The 6,000-nt window shown below is 44.3% G+C and overlaps 1 protein-coding gene across 1 annotated transcript in view; it reads right to left on the reverse strand.

Annotated features, from left to right (window-relative positions):
* The window catches only part of BTBD3 (BTB domain containing 3), a 38,211-nt gene extending 33,124 nt beyond the window's left edge, over positions 1-5,087 (reverse strand). Inside the window, exon 1 of the mRNA XM_066387138.1 lies at positions 4,880-5,087. The gene's annotated coding sequence lies outside the window, so the exon portion shown is untranslated. The remainder of the gene's footprint in view (positions 1-4,879) is intronic.
* Between the last annotated feature and the right edge of the window lie 913 nt (positions 5,088-6,000).

Genomic DNA, 6,000 nt, shown 5'->3' on the forward strand with positions numbered 1-6,000 from the left:
GGAGGTGGAGAGCAGAATGATGAGAAGCACCCTCGCAGACCTGAGAGAGTGCAGTTCGACGGGGTCAGTGAGGAAAGCTGAGCAGCACTCCGGACTACTCAAAAACTGAACGTGAAAGGGTGGTGGGCTAACAGAAGGTTGGCAAAGGCTGTGGGAGAAGCCCCGTCTTCCTCCGTGCCCTTCCCACCTCCTCCCTGTAGAGCACTGGCTTACTGGCCGTCCCAAGAGCCCAGTAAGACTTAACGCTGATTTTTGGGAGAGTAGGCGAAACAGGTAAGTCTGAACTGTGTGACTACACAAACAGGCTGCTACCATTGCAGACAGATGCTTCCTCGAACACTGGCAGCTGGACTCCACCTCAGTGCACGGTGCTGGAAGACCACTCTCTGACCAATCCAGAGGAAAGATCTTACAAATGGCCCCAGTTAAAAACTCGGAAGAAAACTTTTTAGTCAATAGTCAGAAGGCTGCCACTGGGGAGCAGACTAAGGATGTTGGGGGCAGAGAGGCTTAAAGAGTTGGGGACCCCTTCTTTCACAGTAAGCCTTTCAATATTCTTAAATTTATATGATATGCATGTATTTATGAAAAGAAGATAATAATCTTTATCTAAGGTAGATGAATGTAATTACAGTTTGTTTTTAACTAGCGTGACCTGCTCTACCAGGTATTTCTATGTATTCTAAATCTACTTTAAAAAGACATGGCATTGATAAAGATTAGAGATTAATGCATAGGTAAGTAAGGCCTAATACAGAACTAGACACCAAAACTAGTTAAGATCTTAAAATATAATAAAGGAAAAACTACTAACCAGTAAGGTAAGGATGGACCATTTATACTTAACAAATGATGCTGGTAGAATTGGCGATTTGGGGAGAAGGTGGTATAAGACAATTCATATCCATACACTAATATAAAATTAAATGTAAAAACCTAATATATTTCTAAAATTTTCTTTCATTTACTTTGGCTGTGGGTTTTCCAAACATAACTGTTCACAAAGAAAAATCATAAAGAACAAGCTATGGAGAGATGACTACATAAAAATGAAAATGTTGTTTGGGAAAACATCATAAAGTAAAAGAAATTACAACCTGGGGGTGGGAAAATCACGGCAAATATGAAAAAGGCACAATACTCTTTACATAAAACAGATTTTAAAATTATTTCTAAAAATTATCAAGTAAGAGTATGATGGGCAAAACAGCTGACTAAACTCTCAAAAGGTAAAACAAAAAACAAATGACTAATTTCACTAGCTACCAAAAATGTCAATTAAGGTAGTAAGACCACAAACACTGGAACGCTGACATCATGGGAAGCCCATTCTGCACTTACGGGAATCACTGTGTCTAAGCATTAGCAATTGGGCAATAACTCCTCAACAGTCATAAAAGTCTTCACCTTTGCCTGAGGAATTCTCTTTAAATCCAACCCAAACAGGTCAGACGTACTGAGACTTTCAAATAAAGGCATTTATCACAGCTCTGCCTGCATGTCTATTACCTTCTGAACCTATGTCCTCTGACAGACTCTGCTGAGGACCTTCCTTTATTTGGTTCACTGCATCTCTCCGAAACTACACTGCTGCCACCATTATTACCCTCATGCTATGCAATCACAAGTAAATGCAATGAAAAAATTAGGTAGTTAAGGTCACTTAGATCAAAAGTAGCCAGGCTCAGATTTGCAGTCACCATTTAATACCATATTCTCAACTACTAAAAATGGAAATGTGTCAAACAATAGAAAACAGGTTGAACTCAGGCATACCTACCATTAAAAATCGTACTTCCAAGGAAGATTTAAGGGCATAGGAAATCTGTGATACATTAAGTGAAAGTACAGTACTCAAACCTACGGATGAAATTAAAAGGCCAATTGTGTTTAAAAACATGTCTCTGCAGACAAATAAAAAGACTAAGAAAAACTTCATCCCATGAGTAGTTATTTATTTCTGGAAAATGTAATTGTTATTTTCTTAATTTTTTTTAATAACTCAAAAAATGTCTACAATAGGGATAAATGCTTTTTATTTTTTAATGTTTAAAAACCATAGAAACAATAGAAATTCTTAGTTGCACCTGCTTCAGAGGCCTCAATTTTTAAACAAGCAATGAAAACAGGGACAATTAGGTGAGCAGTTACTATCTTAGCAACATGGCATTATTGATGAACTAAAAGGTCCATCAAATGAGAGAGCTTTCCATCATTATTCTTTTCAAGACTTTATTTATTTATTCATTTTAGAGAGGAGAGAGAGAGAGAGAGAGAGAGAGAAAGAAGGGAGGAGCAGGAAGCATCAACTCCCATAAGTGCCTTGACCAGGCAAGCCCAGGGTTTTGAACCAGCGACCTCAGCGTTCCAGGTCGATGCTTTATCCACTGCGCCACCACAGGTCAGACCATCATTATTCTTTTCTTAAAGTGAAATGGGAAAAAATTAGCCTTATAGAACTTGCTTGATAGTGCAGTTAACTGAAACCTAACTAGTACACAAAACAAGAGATATGAGCAAGAGAAAACCTCTTCAACACCTAATGCCCCAAAACACTGGACTACTAAAAGCACTTTGGAATTCACTGACTGAATTGCGTTATATCACAGTATAAAGTTAGAGAGGTTTCAAAATAATAATAATAAATAATAATAATAATAATAATAAAAGCCTAACACAAGTAAGTGATATATTTCTACACCATTTTTTTCCTAACAGTTTTAACAGTTCCTTGCAAGGCAAACTGGAATTAGATGACTAGCAAATATCTATCTGTTTTGGGCACAAAAGAACTAACATGTTTAGAAAGCATCTTTGGATGTATGTGGGTTGGGGAAGAGGAGTGGGCAAATATGTAGACAAACTGTACCTTTCCTTTGTTACTTTGAAGTCGAACAGTACAAGTGGGGTAACTTTCTGTAAAGAATCAGTACTTTCTAGGAAAAAAAAAACTTGAAACTTACATACAATATGGGCATTGTTTTTCTGCCACAAATTACCCAAAGATTTTTTTGCAAAGCTGTATGATTATATTTCACTTTTAAATTTTAACTGTAAGGTCTTAGGACTCAAGAGAAACGATGATACAATTCTTAGGTTTGTATCTGCAAAGGAAAACTGGTTTTTGTTTTTGTTTTATTGTTTCACTTCATTTTCGAACTCTGTTAAACAAGTTTTCAGAGAAAAAACTGGGGAAAATGAATACTAAATATTCTGGGAAAACAACAGAGCCACGTGCAGTATGAGCATTATTAAATAATTCTGTAAAACTTAGAAAAACTGGAACTGCGTGCTCACCATTACCTGCGCTGAGACCAAGAAGTGAAAATAGTGATTGAAAATCTTCAGAAAAGGTAGTCAGTCCTATTCAGAAATCCAAAGATAAGGACCCGCCCACTTCCCCTGGAGAACTGGTTGCTAGGGAAACCCGCAATAACCCTTTAGAGCCAGCGCAGTCTGCGAGGAGAGGAGGATCCTTCCACAGGCTGGGGATGATTAAAAGAGGAGAGTGAGAGGAGGGAGAAGAGGAGTAGAGAGAGTTTTAAAAGACGACAAATCGTCTGGCTGTGGCAGGGTCCAGAGAAAGCGGGCTTAGTAACCCCAACAGAAATTCAAAACACCAGATAGAACACTGTTCTGGACGCTGGAGTCACATCAGAGTTCAGCTAAAGTTTGAAACAGTGGAGACGCTTCCCTCTGTCCCCAGTGAGAGAAACAAACCACTCTTTGTGAGTTGCTGTCTCTGGAAAATGAAGCTATAGAGTTTCATCTCACCAACTACAAACTGATATTTTGTGCGATTAAAATCTTGACTTTCTTATATTAAACCTGTGGTTCCCAAACTGCTGCTTAAAGAAGCCGAGGGAGCTTTAAAATATACATTGAGTTTTAATTGATCTGGAGCGTGATTTGAGCCGAGTTTGAAAACTCCCCAGTGATTCTCTTGTGCAGCCACTTTTGGGAATTACTGTATGCCACGATTTGGCGAGGTGGCTTTAGAGTACTGTCAAAAAAGAAAGAAAAAGCACAATCATCTCCCTTTGTGTTTTTAAGGCTAATAATAGAATTAACTGCCTTTTTCCAAGCACACACAGGACAATAGTCTGCTTCATAAATAGGAATCCCCAGCATGCCCGAACAATACTTTCTTTGAAATAGAGACCAGGCAGTTTAAGTCTTTTCATCCCAAGAGAGCAAACATCCTTCTTAGTAAAACGTCAAACTCATGGGTCTAGTTTAACAGCGAATGGGCCACGAATACCGCTAGGAACCTGGTGAACCAGCTCAAGGAGCAAAAGGAAACTGAACTCCCAGGATCCCACCATCAATCGCCGGGATCCTGTGACGACCAGGGCTGGGGCGTCGGTCCCTGGAGCACCCTCCATAAAGTTACTTGAGGGAAGTTTGCTCCCGTTTGCTCCCCGGGCGAGGGGCGCGGCCCCCACCACCTGCTCCGCTCCACCGCTCCCCGACCGCGCCCCCTCGCTGGACCTCCGCCACCTCGGAGGTCGCGCACTCCGCGGACGCCCGCGCGGCCGGTGGAGCCCGGGGAACCGCCTCTTCCTTCCCCGGGATAGCTGGGCTGCAGCCGGCTCAGCCCCGGGGCTGGGGCACCGGACCCCCGCGCGGACCGGCACCGTCCCCGCTGAAACCCCTAAGGAAGCATGCTCGCGCGCCCGGAGTCTCAAAAGCTAGGGCAGGGGTTCCAGGCGCCCCGCACCCCGAACCCCACGCCGTCCCGGTCCCGGCCCGGCCCCGGCCCGGTCCAACCCCGCTCGGCCCCTCCGACCCGCAGACGGGAGCGCGCCCCTGGCCAGGCGGTCTGGCGCTGCGCACGCGCGGAGGCACCCGCCCGCTCGCTCGCGGCGCCCTCACTCACCGCCCGCGTCCTCTACGCCTCGGACGGCGCCGCCGCCGCCGCCAACGCTGCTCGCCGCTGGCCGCTCCGGCCCGGTGCCCACTCCTGAGGCCCCGGCCCAGGCACTCGGGAATCTAGCGCCCGGCGGGCTCGGCGGACACCCGCACGCAGAGCACGCTCCGCGGGGGTCGCGCGCGCGCGCGCCCGCGCCCTGAATGGGGAGGGACCAAGCGGGCGGTGTTCCCTAAGGCGGCTGTGGGTATGGAGCATGCGCACTGCCAGTCCCTTCTGGGCTCGGGTCGCTGAATGGGCGGTGATCCTGAAACCAGTGAAGCGGAGAAAAGCAGAAAAGGGCCAGGAGCCCCCCTTAGTGAGGGGCGAGTTTGCCCTTGTTCCACCAACTGAAGTTTCTTAATCTGGTTTATTCATTAATTAATGTGTTAAACATTTATTCAGCATCTACTTTGGCAGAGCCTCTGTGCGGGATACAGGGCATCCTCTACTAATGAGGAACCGATTACATTTGGGTTTGGAATTCAATTTCCGGAACTGATTCCAGCCCTCTGTTTGCACAGATTAGGAGAGTGCATTAAAAAAGATCATGCAATACCTAAAACTTCAAACCTTAGCTACAATTGAGGGAAGGGACTTTGCTCCTGGCTAGGGTGAAGAGAAGAACTTCTTTGCGAAGCCTGGAAGAAGAAGAGCTGGAGTCAGAAATTAAGTTCACCTGGCAAGAAAGATGAAGATAGAAGCATAGATGGCAAAAAACAAAACAAACAAAAAAACTAGAGACATGAAATGTGGTAGTTATACTCTAGGTAAGAAGTGGTAGGGTACTAAATTTAAGTGTTAGCACCAGGAATGGGGAAGCATAGAAACGTCAGTGATTGTCAAGGACAGGAGGATTCCCTAGCTTTATGATAGACACCTGCTTCTTGGTCGTCAGCCTTGGTGTTTATTAGTAAACAAATTAGACCTCTAAAATATATAGCTTCAGTCACTAAATGATTCTTTTAACATGAATTTGGACCTGAAAAAACTTATTTCTAGTCAATCAAAAAACTGAATTTGAGGCCCTGGCTGGTTGGCTCAGCAGTAGAGCATCGCCTGGTGTGTGGAAGTCCTGGTTCGATTCCCGG

Source organism: Saccopteryx leptura, chromosome 5 (assembly GCF_036850995.1).
Source record: "Saccopteryx leptura isolate mSacLep1 chromosome 5, mSacLep1_pri_phased_curated, whole genome shotgun sequence".
Taxonomy (NCBI): domain Eukaryota; kingdom Metazoa; phylum Chordata; class Mammalia; order Chiroptera; family Emballonuridae; genus Saccopteryx; species Saccopteryx leptura.